Genomic DNA, 21189 nt, shown 5'->3' with positions numbered 1-21189 from the left:
GTAGGAAAGAGAGGGTATTTGTTTTAAAAATATATTAAATTAACAATTTAGATTTGAGGATAATATTTTATTAAAGTATGATAAGATTTAATAGTAGTTTATTATTTATTTATTTAGTTAATATAAGATAAGTATAAATTTGAGGATACCTTCTATGAGTGACACGTGTCCCAAACTTGGTTTCTTTTATTATATAGTATAGACTAGGTTATCACCCGCGAACTTCGCAGGTCGAAAAATTTAATTTACATTATCACAAAGTGTATAAATAATATAAATACAAAAGTAACATATTGCATAAATTACTTATTAACAAAGTGAAAATATAATTAAAATGAATTTAAAGTATAAAACATTATATCTTTTACTTTTATTACGAATTAAGGTGTGGTATTTGAACTCATTTGAGTGAAATTTGATTCTGACAACAATGCAGTTGACTTTTTGAAGTCAAAATAATAGAGTTTGGCTATAGATTGACAAACGTTGATGCACAATGAGTTGTGTACTATATAAAAAAGAGGATTCATAAAGATTATACCCTTAATCTTTATGAGATCATTCCTAGCATTTTTGCTTTTTCGGTTAAGGATCTTCTCGGCTTTCATTCGAATCTAAGGGCTTCGGAGAAAAAGGATGTGGTGCAAGGTATCATTTTGATTGTTTGTTGGAGCATTTGGCGAGCCAGGAACAATCTTATTTTTAATAATAAGCCGGTCAAGGTTGATTGTATTTTGAGTGAGGTCAAGGCTTTGGGATTTTTATGGTTTTCGAATATGTCAAGATATAAAGGGATAGAATGGAGGGAATGGTGCTCTTTTGTTAATATGTAATTTGTTTTTGTGTTGGCCCGGCTTGGGCCGTCAGTTCTGTTAATGAAGTTTACTTTTCAAAAAAAAAAAAGATTAATACCCTTCATTGGCCATTTGGTCATCTCTTGAGCCATTGAGGACCAGAAGACGGTCATGGTATTGGGTCTGCTGACATCACCATAGATGATTGGTGGCTTAACACAACGGGACCCATATGATTACACCCATCTGTTAGCAGTGAAGGCAAAACCAGACAATTGGTCACCAAAGTACCCAACCATGTCATATCTCTTAAATATTATACTTAATTTTAGAAAATCATTGCAATCAATTAAAATAGATGGCATGTGGTAGTTGGTACATTCTTCCAACAGTAAGTTGCTTTAAAGTTTGTTTTACCCTTGTAATCAAATATATATATAATCAAATCAAACAGAGAGTTTCACATTTCAAATAAATATATAACCTTCTATAAAAGCTATAGGCCACAACAAACGTTACCACAGCGCCAATGACAGCAACAACTGTAACAACCTCATGTTTTTCCCATTTTTTTCTCAACATGTTAAACGCACTTGCTTTATTTACTTCTTTTTCTGTTTCGGTTTCAGGTGTTTCGTCTCTGCAACATGAGAACCCATTGGCACCTTGACAAAACCCTCCATTGTTTTCTTTCTCTTTCTCTCTCTCTCTTCCATGGTGCTGCTTGCGTGGTGGTCCGCTTCAGAGACTTTTACGTCATTTCCGTTTGGGACTGTTCAATTGCTTTTTCAGCTTTCTTGACCACAGGAACTCCCATTTGGCCCCTGCAATGGAGTTAAGTGACTGTAAATTAAAGACTTTTGGACATGGGCGGGTTGGGTAACCTAGTCAAAACTGGTATGTTCGTACGCGTAATTTTTGTCTAAGATTATTGATATAGTTATCCAATATTAAAGGTTACATTAAGTCCACCCCACATTTCTAAACAACATTTCTTATCACCCAGGTATCAATTTGTTATGCTACTTCAACAGCTAAATTGCTAAAAAGCCATAAAATAACAAAACTGCCCTTACTTCTAAGTTCTAAATAAAGTGACACAAACAATAGTTTGCTTAACATGTTAACATCTCATCAGGTGTATTTATGTCATTTTGCATTTTTGAGGGGATTTGTGTTATGGCCTTTATGACGATAAACGAAACCATATAATCCATATTGATACACTTTGGGAAACTTTCGACCCCTTTCACACATTTACTTTCCAGTCAATTTCCCAGATATATCCTAAGCAGTTAATGCGGTAAAATATCGGGTATCGGTCAAGGACCTATATTTGAGGTATAGGTTATCACGATCGGATTTCGGTAATTTTAATATCATGCAGATTTTAAGTATATAGCAATTTAACACTAACAATTCTATATACCCTCCTACCATTAACAAAATAACTTTTTGCAACTTGCAAAACACTTACAATTGTAGCAAGTAGGAACTGGTTAAGACTTAAAACACCAACATTTAACACTAACAATTAACAATTAAGAATTAAAACAATAATAGCAACAATAAGAAGAAAGACGAACGGTAGAACTATAAAGAAAGGTACTGATATCGGGAATATCGGTGATATATCGGTCGATATTGCTAACAATATCAGTAACGATATTTTACATGGGGACCAATAACCAATATATCACCAATATCAACTGCATATGATAGATCACACTAAAATCTATAAACAAATGAACAATAACTTGCTAAATGAAAAAACAAATATAGTAAAATTGTACCTCCAAATCCTATCAATGATTTCACCCTTTACAATGTGATTATCAAGCAATTCAGGCACATCACTCGGGGTAACATAACCGTACCTGAAGCACACGAATTTTACAACTATTTAAACATTAAGGAAAACGAATTAAAAAAAAAATTCAAATGAGTATAACAAACAAATTATCTTACCAATGACCATAAAATTTTTTATCTTGAACGCTATAATTTATCAAGTTCCCTATCAGTCACAGACACGTTATCCAATCCCCTCAATTCAGCCTCCTCTTTGAACTTTTTTATTAGAATTGGCCCACAAAATCCACACCTTTTATCTCGACTACTATGTGAACATACAAATACGTGTGAACCCGTCATTGTCTCCTGCACTCCTGCAGACCATAGTTTTCTATTCACAACCACTTCGTCCACAAAGCTATTAATGTCCGATTCTTTCAATCCTCTTCAATCACAGAAACTTCAGTAAATAAACTACTAAATCGCTTCAAAATTATAGAACAATAGAAGCTTGTAAAAGAAAAAATTAAGAAGTCATCCTTATCAGTAGCCACAGACGCAGAAGGGAATAAATACACAACAGAAAGCCTAAAAAAAGATACCTAAACATGTTTTAATGCTAAATTCTATTTATATCAACAAAAACCAAAAGCTCACAGGCATAAACCTAACAATTAGGTCATAACTCATAACCAATAGTATATAACTAACTAACTAACTAACAAAAATACAAAATCAAAACCCTAGGGAATTATAACATTACCTGTACCTAATCATTTAAGGAAAAAGCAACACATCTCCATCCGATAACTCCGTACCTTCACGTCCCTTGCATATCGTCAACAAAGTCTACAAAATCCAGATTAAATTCACAAATCTCGTATCGAAACAATATAGACACACATACGCATAATAAAAGTAACCTAACCTTCACAGGAATGTCGTTCTTCCGAGCTTTCAGAGCTCCGGCAAGCACCTTTTAGTTATAATAAAAGGAGATCTTGACACAAACTATAACCCTGCAGAAGAACATGACCAAAAGTTAGTTCTAATCAAACAAAACTCCTCTATTAATCTTAATTAAAACCGTATATTATATTACATGTAATAATAATGCACCAAAACAGGGTATCTCAAAAGAGTACCAAACTATTAACATATAGAGGCTTAGAGGTGTAATGGACCCACTTCACTTTACCTCAGGGCTTCAGTCTTGCAATGAATAAAACAGGTCAGTCTCCTCTTTTCTTTTCTAATCATCTCCACATAAATAATAATAATAATAATAATAAAAATAATAATAATAATAATAATATTGATAATAAATGATAATAATGATAATAATAATAATAATAATAATAATAATAGTGATAATAATAATAATAGTGATAATAATAATAATAATAATAATAATAATAATAGTGATTGCTCCCAAAATCAATAACACGTATTCCATGATGATTCTCATTAGTTATCAATGATTTCGAATCATGATTCTTTTCGCAACCTGAAACCACTCCTTCCTCTCCTGCCCAAAATCACAACCTAATGATGACAAAGTTACAATCTACGATATTTAAAACCTAAAGCACTCGCTTACCCTTAGTGTTTTAGGTTCATCACATGGTTTTCGAAGTGAAGACAAAAGTACAAATGTGCCATTCTCAGTCGAGTTGCTCAAAGAACTTTTCGACTACCGAACAAACCTTCTTCTGGCGCCCTCCTTGCGTTCCTTCACTACTGCCTATAGATGAGAAAAAAAAGATTAATAAACCAAAACAAAAATAACTGACAGAACCGTATCGAAGTATCATATTAATAAAAAAAGAATCCCATCCAAAAAAAATTAACCACCCTGCTCCGTATTCCCAAACCCTCAACATACTAAAATATCATATCAATAAAAAATAATCCTACATTATTATCAAATCCAATCTCCCGAATCAAATTACATCGATACATTTTAACCCAGATGCTCTAATCAATCACCAACAATAACAAAAATAAAGACCAAAAACATTACGATTTAATCACAGGCTCACAACCGTATACATCGATACATATGAACCCGAATATTTGTGGGTTGACCCGAACACAACCCGTTCAACCCGTACTTCTTCAATATATCAATTTTTCCAGCAAATTAGCATATTGAAATTAAAATTTACTAAAAAAAACACTTACATTGAAATTATAAAATCTTATGTCAATTTCTCATTTTAAGTTATAATTATGGCGTAAAATAAACTGTCAATTTAATTTATGACAAAAAAATATTGTAAAAAAATATAATATAATATAATATAATATAAATGGGTTAAACGGGTCAATCCACCAACCCGTTCGGTATTTTAAATTATGGATTTACATTCATTCATTAAAATTTAAAACCTTCAAAACAGAATCACCATTTACATTATGGGTTTATATTCATTCATTAAAATCTTTACCTTTTTAAATCAAAGTTGTATTTACACTTTTTATTAGAGAAGCAATGCAAATGAGACTCAAATCAATAACATATACCACCCCATGCCACCCAAATCGTAACGAAGCTTATAGAAAATAGACACAAAATCGAAATCACAATCGCATAAAATAACATCTTATTTAATCCCCAAAACAAATGTTCAAATGCTTGCGCACCATATACGTACCTCTCTCTTAGTTGAAGAAGAGTTGAGTGTAAAGCCTAATTGACATATCATTGAAGGAAAATGGTAACAAATTGTCCTAAAAGGTGCAGCAACCTGGGTTCCTGTTGGTTGCTATGTTCTACAAAAAGTTCACAACTGAAATTAAATTCATTAAATAATACAAACATTAAAGGAAAAGAGATTTAGGATAATGAAAGTGTGCACATACCATGGATAGGTGGAAGCTCCACCTCAATACCTAGTAACAAAAGTGCAGTAACCCCATTTAGTGATGGGTGGAAATTCAATTTAGATTTCTAAACAGGAGCCGTAAAAGCGAAAACAGATCCCGCTCTTACAACTAATTTAAATTAATCATTCTAAGAGTTTAAAAAAACACGTAGAGAACATATAAACATGTGAAATGAAATTAATAGGTTTCATTCAGGCACAATAGAAATATTCAACACTGAAACTAATTAATAGATTTTGTTAACATCAAATTCGAATAATAACAATACATGTATCATTCGAGAAGCTGGTACTTACAAACGGGTGGTGAATACATTTCCATTTACAGATTGTCCAAAAAACAAAAAATATCTCCCGCAAGTATCTGTCGTCGTTGAATTTGTAAAGAAAAATCAAGTATGCATTTGACTAACAATCAAGAAACAAAGATCAGTCTGAATCATTGAACGATGATAAAGAAGGAGGAACAAATCAATGTAACAAATCTGAACAAAAAAGACCCCAATCTAAACTGATTTGTAAAAAAAATATATAAACACAAATAAACCCTAATCCCAAAGAAGGAAGAAGTGTATGGAGAGATAACATACCAATCGGTTTTGGATGATGGATCAGTTTTGGATGATGAATCAGCGGCGAAGAATGAAGAAGAACCAGCGTATTGAAGAAGAGATAACATACCAATCTAGGGTTTGTCAAAAAGTGTGTTTATAGGATTTATAGGATCCATATTACCCATAAACCCGACCCGAATTTAGCCGGATCCCGTGTCCAAATTGTGTTTTTGTTTGTGTATAGAGAATAAGACCAATTCCCTCCCAAAATCACTCTTTACTCAACCATTGGATGCCACATTAGCAAAATGACTTCACCATTCAAGGACAAATAGCCCAAATTATCTCATTTATTAATATATATAGATTGCTCAAGTTTAACTATTGTTTCACTATTGTAATTGTTTTTAATTTTTAATCTATCAAGTTGAATGACTTAAATGAAACAACCATGAAACTTGATTATTACTTTTTTTCATGTACTTTGATTAAACCTGTAGAAAATATTTATCTAATAGTAACCGAATTTCATACATTTTTCATTTATGTCACTTAATTTAAAATAAACATTTAATAAAAGTTTAACAACAATGAGGGTATGGTTTTGAAAAAAAACACCAAGTCGACCCGAAGCATTTAACTTGTGGGTCTAGTTTCGTCACAAAGGTTAATCTTCCTTCTTTCCTTGATAGATAATTCTTTGGTCATAAATTGATCCTGCAAAACATCACAACACCATGAAGCTTGTCACAAGGAGGAGAAGTTGGAGGTTCTCTTTGTAACCACCCTCCAGCGTGAGAAGAAGAACTTGTTTTGAGGATAATAAGTGTGTGATAAGTAGGGGTGTGCATGGGTCAGTTTTGGTCGGTTTTGACCAAAAACCATAACCATAACCGCGATGTCGGTTATTGGATAACCATAACCGATCGGTTATGGTGGTTATGGTTATTCAGTTTTGATGGTTATAGCGAGTCAGTTATGGATGGTTAACCGTGTATTTAGCTTAGCTAAAAATAGTTTAATTTTTTTAACATAGAATAAATTGTTATTGCATATTTGTATGTATTAGCATATTACATAATATTAAAAAATACATATAATCTATAATATTAATACCAATTATTATCGAATACTCAAATAAAGTGATATGATACATTCTATAAATTCAAATAAACATTCAACCAAAACCACAAAATGATATGAAAAACCCATAAGTACTAAAAATCTTCAGTCAAAAATATCAAATATTAAAAATATGGTGAAAAGTTCTAAATCCTACAAAGATTTATTACATCTCGGTTCGGTTCGGTTATGGTGGGTATGGAAAAAATGATAACAATAACCGACCCGCTACTTTCGGTTTTCAAAAAAACCATTAACCGACCCACCGGTTTTTTATTTGGTTTGGTTTTTTCGGTTCGGTTTTGTCGGTTAATTCGGTTATGGTTCGGTTAATTCGGTTTTTTGCACACCCCTAGTGATAAGAGTGAAAGAATTAGAGAGGCGATCCTTAAACCTAGAGGTGAAACTCTCTATTTATAGCTCAAGGGCAAGGAAGGAGGATAAGGCCAGCTGAACCTTGGCCAGCTATCATTCCTGGAGAATATCCGTTTGGTCTCCCCTAGTAGGAGAGAGTCACCGACATGAGTGGGGATGACGTGGCGCAATGCTATTCGTTCCACCTCAGCACCCCGTTGTACTCCTGGTCGGCTTGTCGTCAGCTGTCCTTTGAAGATAATAGGACAGAGCTTGGAGGTCAATGCTTGGTGCCACGTGGAGTCCTTTTGTACGGGTTGTCCCCTGTACTATTTCCCTTCCTAGTGGTTGTCGGGGATAATCTTTGTGTGTCACTGGATCGTCTATCTGGGTCTCGCCATGATCTATTCCTGATGATGTCGTTTTAGTGGTATGGTCACTTGTGTGCACGCTTACGCATGCCTTTCGGGACCGTACCCCTTCAAGTCCTCCAGTCTATTGTTGCTTCCATGCAGCTGTAACACCTCGACCCTGCGAATACAACCCGTGGCGGAAACGTCGGGGAGTCAAATTACAAATTTCTCGTAACACATGGTACTAAAGTTTCAGTATATTATATTGTTTTTCAACCACAAAAGATTACAAACAATTGTTTTTAGATTAAAGCAAACTAAAGCACGAGTCCATTCCTACGTGTAGCATACTTGAATAATCATCACATATTTGCACCTAAAACATAAGTCAAAATAATATCAACAATAAAGTTGGTGAGTAACATAGGTTTTTTGATCAAATTCATGGCTACAAATTTGTATTTAAACATGTATAACCAACTACAAGAGTTGATATTTTAAATAAATCTTTGTAACCACGAATCTTGACAAAATCGTTCCTTGTAAAAAAATCGTATGAATAACCAGTTGGTTAAAATAATATTTGTATGGTTTATATATATTTGAAAACCATTTGTGACTTTGTATAAACCAAATGTCTTGTTTTGTATAAATCAAATTGTCTTGTCATGTATAAACCAAATGTACTTCTCGATGGTCTTCTTGAGGATAGGGACTTGGGTAGGACATAACACCCTAAGCTGCTTGAACTTAGTGGTGTAGGTTGCGTTGTCGCCCCCAACTTGTTTGAGGTTCCAAAACTCTTTTTCAAGTTTTTGAAGTTCGTGCGAGGGACAAAACTCGTCGATCATGAGTTGTTTCAACTCAACCCATGGTAGGGCGTAGGCAGCATCGTCTCCGCGTGTTTTATGCTCGGCGGTCCACCAATCGAGTGCCTTTGATTGGAAGACACCGGTGGCATTGGTGGTTAGAAGATGCTCTGGGCACCTGCTCTGGCAAAAGGTGACCTCAATGGAGTCAAACCATTGAAGCATCTTCATAGCCCCATCATTACCCGTGAAGGGTGCCGTACTACATGAGTTAAATTGTTCAAAGGTAAAGGTGTCAACCGAGGTATTAGTGCTTGAAGAGGCTTGGATTTGATTCACGACCTCGGGTATGACCTTGGCCATTTGCTTGGCCATGAATGCCATCATCTTCTTGTTGGAACCTTGCTTTGAGCTCTTCCTAGAGTGGGAGGATCGGTTAGAAGACATCTACAAGATTGAATATGGATAGAGGATGAGACTTGATCATAAAGTGTTTAGAAAAGTAAAGTTTTCTTTGCATGATTTAGCATAGTAGTATATCACGTAGCATGTAGGTTTCACATAGTTCACATAAGCATAACACGTAATATCATATGCATAATTAAACAATAATGAAATAGTTGTAAATTTAGTTTGTTCTCGAATATTATTATTGTTTTAGGTTGCGAGAAGAGCGTGATTTGGGTTTTTGACTTTGAAATGAACAAGGTTTCAAGTATCAAAACACACTAAAATTGATATGACATAAAAGAGATTCAATGTAAAAATCTTGGGGTGTCTCGGAATGAAACTAAGACTATTCCAAAGTGGTCGAAAACTCTTTTGAGTTAGGGAAACATGCTTTGGCCTAATAGGTAGAATACTCTCGCCGAAATTTCGGTTAACGATATTCGTTCTTCCGGTTACTACATGTGTAGGTCCCTTAATCCTATGGATCTTTCACAGAATTGTCTATCTTACCTAGAGTGCGGAATCCTCTAGATTAGATTGTTACAGAAAATAGTAGAAAACAAAATTCACAATTAACCGGTATTCTATTGATTATCCAACTTGCAGTTTACAATCAATTCAATACCGACATAACCTCACAGCCACTCTCTGTGATCTTGCTCTACAAACCCTAATTCGAAATCTCACTCTCTCTCTACGTTTTCACTCTCTAAAATTCCAAGAACTCTAACAACTCTAACCCCTAAAACCCTAATCACAAAACATGTTTATATACCACATGTTTGTGAACTGGGCTTCCAACTGGGCTAGGCCATTCTCCAAGCCCATTACAACAATTAACTTACTAACCAATATGCTAAGCCCATTACAAAATATCCAAAGACCAAATAATTAAACTATTAAGCTGACAGAATATGCACCAACAGACTTCCCCTTGACAATAGCTTCATAGTGTAACTTTGTCTTCAAACATCTTGTAGTCTTTTTGTCTTTGGATAGCGTCAACTACACATTTCTGACATCAACAGACTCCCCCTTAGCTGATGCTTCCAATCTCCAAAACTTTCATTCGTTGTAGATCAGTGAACTAGCAATCTTTGGTTAAGTAAGTAAACTCCAACTCTTCCATATCTTTCTCTATTTCTGCAATGTAGTAGAAGGATCCTACCATGCATCTTCACATGTTCTTCACATCACTCTCAATCTGCACTTTACTTGTATTCTGCATTTCATTTTGATAACTGCAATCAATCTGTTTAGAAACACAAGCAAGTATCTCGAAAAACCATTGGTCTTTTTCACATTTCAAGATAAACTAATATTTTATCTTATCATGCAAAAACAACAATCTGTCAATTCAAAATGGAAGTCTTTTAAAAAGAAATCTTTTTGGTTTTTTTGATATTTTTCAAAACAAACTAAACAAAACTCAAAATTATTTACAGTTTCATCTTTTTGTGAGAATCATGTGCAAGAAGATCATATCAACAAAATCAAACAGTTTTCACACTATTAGATAATTCTTTATATAATTTTCTGTGAAAAGCAGTTCAAGACGATTACCAGTATGCTTGTCCACTTCAACAAAATGCATGAACATTTCAAGTTCCTTTACCTTGTGATACATTAAGGTAGTATTATACTGATGCACTAGTGTGTCCCACTTCAGGATGTCCCCCGCGATCAAGGTATGCACAAAGATTCCTCGTAGTAGGTTAGTATACTGAATTCATCCATTTTGAATTTCAATGATAGAAAATTGGTGATCAGGTCAGTACTTCCGTACAGCAAAGAGACCAAAATATCTAATGAGGGCTAAGACAAATACCATTTTTGGTACGAATTATGCATGTTGCACATTTGAATGACTCTCTAGGAGAGCTTCTTCATTTATGGGATTTGGCATTTTTAGGTCTTTTAAGATATCCTGGTTGTGCCTAGGTCAGCATGTATCTGGATGCAGCAGAAGGACAACCCTGATACCCCCGGATGAAATAACAGTATAAAGACCCAAAACCTTGTATTTTGGTAATCTATCAACGCAAGATTTAAGGTCATTAAACCATACGCCACTGATGTGTTCTCCACTCATACACAGTTCGTTATGTTTATATCACATTGGTAAGTTGATTATTTCATGCTTTTTGCCTACTGGTACATCATATGATGAAGCTGCTATCACACTTAAGCATTTTAATTCAATTTCAGTGTGACAGTCTAACTTGCTGATGTACTATCATTTCTTCTTTTTCACACCATGAAATCTCTTTTTTTTTTTCAATTTTTCATTTTTTATGATTTTCATTTTTCAATGTTTTTGTATTATTTTTAACTTACTCCCCCTAAACTCACGCACTAACAAAATTCTTTTTGGCTTAGGGAAATTTCTCCCCCTAATTTTTGTTTTTATGGAGCAAGTTTCAAAAACATAAATATAAAAACACAAATAGACTCCCACTTTAACCTCACAATTAGTTTTTCAATGTTAAAGTGTAGAATAATCATAACAATCATTGTAGTAAATAGTTCGTTACCAATTTTAACCTACTATTCACCTCAGATGCTTTACAGGAACAACCACTGTTGAACACATCAAAAAGTCCTTCTTGGCCATCCTGCACATTCTCAACAACTTAGTTAGACTTGAGAACCCAAACCTTACCGGTTTTGGGTCGACCATATAAATCCACATAAGATGCTTCTAACCAGTATCCATCACACCTTACTGGTGTCTTGGATGTCTTACCCGTTGTTGAACAAGATTTATAACTTCCACTAGGTCTTTGATTGCAAGAGTTCCAATAAACTCTTGAATTTTCCAACCTTTGAAAATCATTATCTCAAAACCTTCTTCTCTCATTATCATACCATGAATTTTGGAAAAATTTTGGATGTTGTTGAACATTTGAGTTACTAAAACCCCTATGTTCTCTTTGAAAATTTCGATTACGAGAAGTTTGGTATTGATTTTGATATCCAAAATTTCTATTTTGACTTTGAAACCGATTTGATTTGCCATTATAATGACTAAATTGTGTAGAAATACTTCGTGGTCTATCAAATCTTTCTGATGTTGAAGTTTTAGATTGAAATCTTGGTTGATTACTTTGACAGTGTTGATGAACATTATTATTCAAACCAACCCTATTCCCATCCTTAACTTCATCAACGTTTTGCTTATTTTTATTCAAAGGACAACAACTCGCCACATGCCCTTTGTTGTGACATTTAAAACAAGATTTTTTTCTTATAAATTCTCTTTTTATTAAATCTCTTTTTAAATGTTTTCTTCTTTTCCTTTTCAGTATCCTCATCCGATTTATGAGGTGTACTGTTAGACTCAACAGATTCTTTCAAAGAAACTGGACTATTCGGCAAGTCCACAGCTATCGAATCCACTACAGCTTGTGTAGTAGGCACAAAATCAGTTAACTCATTCTCATCAGGTAAAAAAGAGTAGTCTTGATCCTTAGAAGGTGATGCTTTACTAAACCCCACTCCCGTTTTACCATTACTCTTTTCAGTCCTTTTTGAATTTGAGTCCTAACTAATGAAGATTTTCCAAATTTGTCTAACTTATCTTTAAGTTCAACAATTTGGCCTTATGCAATGGCCAATTCCCTACACTTTTCAGAAAATTCATTAGTTTTATCCCTCACAGTTTCACAAGCCAAATCAATGACCTATAACAGCTCATTGACTTTTCTTGTTAAACTGCTAATTTCTTGTTCATTTGATTTGAGTTTATTTAAACAATTTGACTCTCTTTTAATACTAGTGGGAATGCCCGCGCGTTGCCGCGACACGTTACATAAATGGTAGTATTAACCTGCTCTACAACAACCATCTCAATTCATTAACTGAAGCCATACATGAATTTTACTCAAGCAAGCTCATGTTGTCAAAATCCGCTCAAAGTTAAATAAATCAATTCGCTCGCATGAACAAGTTATGACCCGACGTAATACACAAGCCAAACACATAATAAAAGTAAATTAATTATAAAATCAAGAACAATGCAAGAAACCTCAAAAGATAACCAGCAGAATCAATAGCAAGTTTGCAACTTGGAAACTTTTCAACCAAATCAGTGTCTTATAAGCAGCTAGGTTTCTGCAAAAGTTTCCAAACACAAAGAGAAGAGACAATAGTTTCTGTAATCTTGCTAGGTTGTGAAAACCATTTAATGATAATGCTGGTGATGAAAACGAAGATAATTATTGAGATTTTTTTTATTTTTAGTTCTTTTTTAACAGAAAACATTTTTAGTTTTAATTACAATTTTATAGACATGAAGTACAGATTTAGAGTCTTAAAATTTTGGAAAAGATAGTTGAAAATAATCTTAAATAGACAAAAAAGAGAAAAGCTAGACTCTTCCAGTTGTCCAAAAAAACACTTTATAAATATGTGCAACCATAATATCTTTAACTAACAAAACTTGGAAATCCTAAAATTTTGTAATGTCTAAAAAACACCCATAATTTGTGACAAAACAAAGTGAACATACACGAACATAACAAAATGAAAGCATGCTTCTCACACGGTGGCTGAATCACTTAGTCGAACAAACTGAATCCCATGTCCAGAAAAAATAAACAAAAAAAGTAAGCAAATGATCCAAAAAACCGACTAAATTGAATCAAGATCAAAGACAAAGTAAAAGAAGCTTACATCATTAGATTCTTCTTTCTCTTCGACCTTCTCTTCTTTCTTTGTCTCAGCAGCGGCGACAGCAGGTGCGGCACCGCCACCAGTTGCAGCGGCAACTGCAACACCACCACCACCGGATGGAACCGAAGCCAGCTTTTCCCTTTCGGAAGCAATTAGCTCTGTGATATCTTTACCCTTGACTTACTTTAGTAGCAATTCAATTTTATCTTCATCTGCATCAGCTCTAACTGCAGGTTACAACGTAAAAGTTACTTCACTCATGTTTTCCGATAAACTAAAAATTGTCAAATCCGCGTGTTCGGCCCATGACAGCGTGATTTTTCCTTCGTTATCTCGTAAATGACAATTAGCACCAAAGGAAAGAAGCATGCAGATATCACCGACTCGTCCTTTTCTAGCAAAGACCATTAACGGTATGACACCTGTCACCGAAACCTGACCCATTGAAACAATGTCTAATAAGGATTCCAGCTCATCACTTGACCAAGTTAAATTAATAGTCTCATCAAGGGCACGTTTGTACTCTTCGGTTAATTGGATTTCTTGCTAATGTTTGTTTCTGAAGTGCGGTCAAGAGAACGAGCATTTGTTTTCACAAGAAAAAGTACATCCTCCAGGTAGAACTTTTTTACCTAAAACACAAATGCAACAAACTCAGAATAAGATTATTATATATCGGTTCAGAGTAAAGAAAACAAACTTACATCGTAAGTGAACCCCCAGGATACATATGACTTGTCTTTGATGGCAAATGATGCGTTTTAGGTGTGATATATTTTAGGTGTATATTTTAAGCCCTTTTTACACTTTTTTAGCCAAGTTTTAAATTTATAAAACACGATATTTACTAACACTAAACACACATATGGGCAAGTGCACCCATCATGGACGTAGTATAGTGTTGGTAAGATACCGAGGTCGTCCAAGGACATAAGAGCTTTTAGTACCGGTTTATCCTCAACGTTTAATCAAATCAAAAGGTTAGAAAAAGGTTTTTAAACTAGAAAAATAAAACTAACTAAAATGCTAAAAAGTAATATAAAAGTAAAAAACAGATAGACAAGATGAATCACTTGGATCCGACTCGTGTGTAGTGTAACCTTTGATTATTTTCGCACTTTTGCACTAGTTTAAGAGATTATCTTAGTTATTGTAGTAGGCCCCTCTTTTGAAGGTGACATTACCCTCAACCCAGTAGTTTGAGTCAGCAAGGATACATTCCTAAAGGGTTGGATTATTGAAAGATAATTAATTAAGTTATTAATGCATAATGTGGTAGGCCCCTCTTTTGAAGGCGACGTTATCCTTGGCTAAGTAGTCTGAGTCAGCAGGGATACAGTCCTAAGTAGCGGGGTTAAAGTTTTAATAGTAGTTTAACTTATGAGGGGGTCAAAGAGTTTGGACCCCCGCCATCCAATACCGTTGGGTATTGAAGGAAGTCCTACTAAATTTGACCCAGGTCCTTTGCAGGATCTATACACTGAACAATGGCAAGACTCTTACCAAACCGTTCCCTTAACCCCCGACCAGGTAGCCAACATGCCTCCATATAGAACGTGGAGATATGAATGGTGAAAATCTTTTATTTTATATAGACAGTAAAATAATGCCAAGACACCACGGACAAACGATAAGGAAGAATCACCTTCAACATAAGAAACTAGTTATTAAAGTCATTAATACATAACCAATTAAAAAGTGCAAAATATTGAAAATAAAAAGTATTATACTAAACACTTTTCTTCACCAAGTGATGTAAGATACTTAGGCAAACATGGCCTTTGATTGTCAAGAACTCTTACGATCAATCTTGGATCCCGAGACGACTCACATACTCTTTGATGGTGCTGGATGATGGTGTTGTGATGGTGGTTGGTGGTGGGTGAAGTGTGAGAGAGGTGGTGTGCCAAGGGATGAGTTGAAAGAGCTCCAAGCACTCCTATTTATAGGCTGAACAGAAGCTCGGGCACGGCCCCGTGTCCATTGGGCACGACCCCGTGTCCATCCTCCTCTCTTTCTTCATTAAATGCAGTTTGTCTGCATTAGTTGACCACGCCTCCGTGTTTCTGAGCACGACCCCGTGTGCAGAAGCATATTTGTACTATCAAGATTTGTCTGGATTCCGCGAATCTTATAGTTGACCACGGCCCCGTGTCCGCTGAGCACGGCCCCATGGTGGCGATGGAAGCTTCTACAACTGTCTTTTCTACTAACACTTGGGCACGCCCCCGTGCTCATTGAGCACGGGGCGTGTTCAGCCCTCTGTTTCCATGTTTTGCTTGGGAAGATGTTGTCGGAAGGCCGGGCATGCCACGTTTGTTCATTTTCTTGTATTTGTGTTAGATTTAGTTGCCTTTTTGCTTCTTTTGTTTATTTGAGCTCATTTAATCCTGAAAATACAAAAGGAAGACAAAAGCACACTTTTTCCAACATCAGTACTAAAAAAGGGTTAGTTTTATGCCACAATTGATGTAATTTATATGTTGCATTTTGTGCACATCAAATACCCCCACACTTGAATCTTTGCTTGTCCTCAAGCAAAACTCCTTATAATGTGGCTTTTTCACTCCCAAATGGAATCGGTAGAAGAGAAGGTTTTTGGGCTTGTCATAGAGTGTCGATATTTCCAAGATTCTTTATTAAGTTTTATTTTATTTATTTACAATCCTATTCGTCATGATTTATTAAAAACGTTTCATAAGATAAATTACTTATTAGGGCATAACATGCCTTTTTTAAAATTCCATTTATCTACAAGTTCACATACCTCACGGGGGATCACTCAACACTCGGCCGAAGGTGTATTTTTAGTAAATCACTCGAGAGCGGCATGGAACTTACTCCTACCATAAGCTTGCCAAGCAATCAATCCTCCTCCTTTTTAACTATATATCTTTGTAAATATTAAGAGGACTTTTTGGGTGAAGGGTTAGGCTTGGCCTAAAGGTGGGTGGTTGGGTTAGTGGTTAGTAAAAGGGCGAAAAGCGTAAAAAGCATCGGTTTTTGAAAGACTTTTTATTTTATTTTGATGAACCATTTCTTTCAAACAAAGTTATTTTTGATAAACTTGTTTGTTTATTTGGTTTCATCATCATTCATTTTTTTTTCATAAGTCATAAGGAAAACCGAGCTTTGTTACTAAAAGAAAGAGTTAAAATGAAAAAGGGTTTAGGTGGGTAAAAAGGGTGTTTGTTTGGGTTAAGAAAGGAAAAGGTTTAGGCTCAAAGGGGTTAACTAGGGGGATTTTGGGTAGGTGGTAAAAAAAAAAGAAAAATAATGGTGTAGAAAGAAAAAGGGTTAGTCCTAATGCCTCCATCATTTACTTACTCGGGTTTAAGTTGGTAAGGACTGGGAATGCATTGTCGTGGCAAGTTCTAGAGTCGTAAGAACCAAGCGGCTATTCACACAAGAAATGAAAGATGAGCATTTATTGTAAAGATATGTATTTGTATGCTCAATAAAGGCTCAAAACTCACTTTTGTGGGAATGGGTTTTTATGTGATCAAGTATATATAATCAAATTCTAACTAACTTTGTCACGCCGTTTCATAATTTTCTTATGTTGGTTCTTTTTATCACGACGCTATCGGTTGTAAATTTGTAAAAATATAACCTTTTTAGAACTTGTTATTCCCAAATTAAACCAAGACAAGTACAAAAAAAAAACAAAAAGTTTTTGAAAAAATTTGGGGTGATTAGCGGTTCCAATAGAGTTTTGTGTAAGGCTTGTTAATTAGGACTTGCAAGATTCAAGGTTTTAGCATCCCCCCCACACTTAAATTACACATTGTCCTCAATGTGTCCCAAAAATAAGTTTTTAGGTTGATTGAATGTGTAAAAAGGTGTGAAAAAGCAAAATTTTATGTTACTGGTACTCTGGACACGGCCCCGTGGTGACCGGGCATGACCCCGTGTTCAAGTGCCAGTAACAAAAGTTTGTAAAAAGAAACAAAAGCTTGGAGACGGGGGCGTGTTCAGTGAACACGGCCCGTGTCCAGTTACCTGAACTGGGCATTTTCTGCAGATTGTGCCGCACGGGGCCGTGTTGGGCGGACACGGCCCGTGTTGAACTTGCTGTAACGAAGAAAAATTTTCCGGATGGCCCTGTTTTCGTGCATGGGGTGCTGTTTCTCATTTCCCTTGTCATCCTTCACCATCCCGAGTGTGTTTTATTCCTGAAAATTAAAAATTAAACTAGAAAATATAAAAATTATTCTAAGCTAAACTAAGGATAGTTCCGCGGAATGCCTCTGTGGTGCGCCACGTTTATAAGGGTCCTTGGCTAGACCCAAAGCCTGGTCATATGTTACTCAAGCGGGATGCTTTGCATCCCATGCACCGTCGGAGAGCATCATCCAAGCTTGAGTCGATGACCTTCATGTAGTTGACCGGATCTTCGTCTTCTACTTCCTTTTCCAACCCCAAACTTTACTGTCACACCCCAACCAATGGCGGAAACATCGGGATGAGACGAAGTGTGAAGATTGCTCGAGACATCATAACACTATTTGTGACAATATTTAATAAATTCCAATTTCATTTCCAAACTTCAAGTAGTCATCAATACAAGATCCCAAATAACAACAAGTTTAATCAAAATAACAAACCAACATAACCAAAATTCGATACAACATATTAAACCTAACGTCTAAAGTGTGTATCTAGGCATCGTGCTACCTCTTTCATTTCATCATCATCAACCTGTAACATGTTTAAAATACAATTCAATGCAAAAGCAAAGGCGAGTATACAAGTTTGGTACATACATAGCATAAGATAAAAGTGTGAACAATCCCTCATAGCAAGCATGCGATTCAAGATAAACATTAAATATGGCATGTGTCTAACATATCAAACCAAGAAAACGCAACTTGCTCATGACATAACCAAAGTTTCAGTAGAGGCGGGTCGTTAATCCTATAGCGCTACATATGTCAAGGTTTGGCTCGTACGAAGTTAATGATAAGTTCTACACATAAGAATCACCCAACTTTAAAGTATCAAGCCATCACATATACAAGCATGTTATAGAAGTGTTCATGTGTTTAGACAAAAGTTCATGTGTAAGTTTCAATAGGTAAACATGTTACACCCCAAAAGTGATAAAAGTAAAAAGGGGGAATACGAGTATACTCACAAAGTTTGCATATGTTTTCCGATTATCCAATTGTTGACGAGTAGAGATTTAGAGTCCGAATGTATAAGGGTTAAAGTTCAAGTATGTTTAGAGTCGAGATTCGGTGTTTAAAACAACGTAAAAATAAGATATGAGAATAACATGGAAAATAATCATTTAGTACATATGATGCTTGTTCTTGACACTAGGAAACTCGAAGGAGTTTAGATGTTTTCATGGAACAAGGTTCCATTAGAATCGTGATAAGTTATCATAGTCTAGGATGATGTAATCTAGTACCCCGACATATGAACACTTAGTTCATCATCAAAGATTCGATTCTTCGAATAATATATTTAGGTTATATAATATATGTCCAATAGTTCAAGCATGAGGTAGAAGATTAAAATCTTCATTTTGGTACCTCTAAATGTCATAGAAGTCATGTAGGAGGTAGGAAGATCAAGTCTTCCATTTAGGCACCTCTATGTGTTCACCACTACACTTGATGTAAAAAAAAACAATCAAGGAGGGTCATGAACATACAATAAAGAATAAGAAATATACACACTAACTAAGAGAAATCATCAAATCATGTGAGGATTGTATGTTTGGACAACCCAAGTTGTTCCATAATCACTCATGTATCAAAGACAAAGTTTGACATGACTTGTGGGTTAAAAACCCTAAACAAAACACCAAGTTTATGAGGTTTAATCCTCTGATTTTAAATGTCTCAACCTTGTTTTTAAGCTTAACCAACCATGGGATAAGTTGTAAGCATTAGGACATAGGTATGAGATGTGTTGGACACAAGTTGCATAGGTTTAAACAAGTTTTTGATGAACATAAAAACAAACAGAAAGTTTATGGACTATTTCGGGGCATTTCCAGGTCTGATTTCTCCAAGGAGAAGTCTAGGAATCGAACCCCATGATTATACAAGCAAGTAGGAAAAAGAATCGAGTGAATCAGATAAGAATTGAGTGAGTTATGCTCATTTTCGTGAAGGGGTGTCAATCTACTCGAACCCTTGCTTTCAGCTACGGTTTGGTGGATGTTTTGTGAGTTTTTAGGGTTGCAAAAGTGGTAGGGAGGCTGGTTATAAGTGGTATTTATAAGGGGAAGGATTAGGGTTTCAATGGGTTGGGCTTTGGAAGTGTTTAGAAGGGGTTACACCTTGAAACTAGCCCACAAAACCCAACTATATGGGCTGAATTTTGCTGAATTGGGGCTGCCATATTTCTTTATTTTTTTATTTTTTTAAAACATTATAATGAGTAATTTTGTTAGTTAAGTTGTGTAATAATGTGCAACAATGTTTCCCCTAACTTGTAACAAGGTGAAATATGAAATAAAACATGATTTAACTAGGTAAAAAGTGTAATGTACAAGTTTTATTTACGAAGCACGTTCCGTATTTTACAACGATTACAATGAAAGAATGGTTAAAAGAACACAAGATTTCCAAAGTTAGAATTTCACGTAAGGTTTCTAAATGTAGGAAGTTTGAAAACGCAGGGCGTTACAGTCTCCCCTCCTTTAGGAAATTTCGTCCCGAAATTTATTCAAGAGGAAGGCTTGAAAGAGTTTTTGGCATAAAGGTGATCATTAAGAATTGAAACTTGGGAAGTTTGAAAGTTTTGAAAAGTACCAAATTTTGGAGAACATCAAGGTAGATTTGCAAGGGGAGGTTTTTAAGGATAGTATAAAAAAAATCATACTTTCGTAAAACCTGTTTATTGAGAGGAACGAAAAGGTTTGTTACTTTAAATAAAGCAATAGAGAGATACTAAGTATAGTTACACAAGAATCAAGAATAGGGATGCTATTTTATAGGTAATGAGGTAAGTTAGGACTCAAATGTTTAAACAAGCTGGATTGCGAACGAGTTTTGTATAAAATAATACGAGTATAGAATGAACGAATGGCTCTTAAAGAGTACAAGTATGTGAATAGCATAAGTGTTGGATAGATGAACGTAGTGTGTTAAGGATGAAGTCTCGTCATGAATAATCGGATATAATGCGTTTGTGAGTTGCGTGAAGTTGTATTAGGTCCAAAAGGTCTGCAACACACTGAATTTCTCATGGCACGTTTTACGAAAGTTTGGTAACATGGTGAAAACACTTATATATAGGAAGTACCAGCGGCGTATCCACCATGTTTTAACCACATTACGTCCGTCGTTACTCGGGGTCATGTTACGTTCCGTGTCTTACCATACACAGTAGTACACTCTATGGTTCTCATACGTCTATCACTATAATCCCGTGTGCAC

The 21189-nt window shown here is 35.2% G+C and overlaps 2 pseudogenes; both read right to left on the bottom strand.

Annotated features, from left to right (window-relative positions):
• Positions 1 to 1396: 1396 nt before the first annotated feature.
• LOC110901136 lies at positions 1397 to 9043 on the bottom strand (annotated as a pseudogene).
• Positions 9044 to 13593: 4550 nt separating this feature from the next.
• On the bottom strand, positions 13594 to 14236 carry LOC110901134 (annotated as a pseudogene).
• Between the last annotated feature and the right edge of the window lie 6953 nt (positions 14237 to 21189).

The sequence above is a fragment of the Helianthus annuus genome, chromosome 8, assembly GCF_002127325.2.
Source record: "Helianthus annuus cultivar XRQ/B chromosome 8, HanXRQr2.0-SUNRISE, whole genome shotgun sequence".
Classification (NCBI taxonomy): Eukaryota; Viridiplantae; Streptophyta; class Magnoliopsida; order Asterales; family Asteraceae; genus Helianthus; species Helianthus annuus.
The sequence above is the reverse complement of the archived record's forward strand: the minus strand, read 5'-3'. Positions and strand labels throughout refer to the sequence as shown.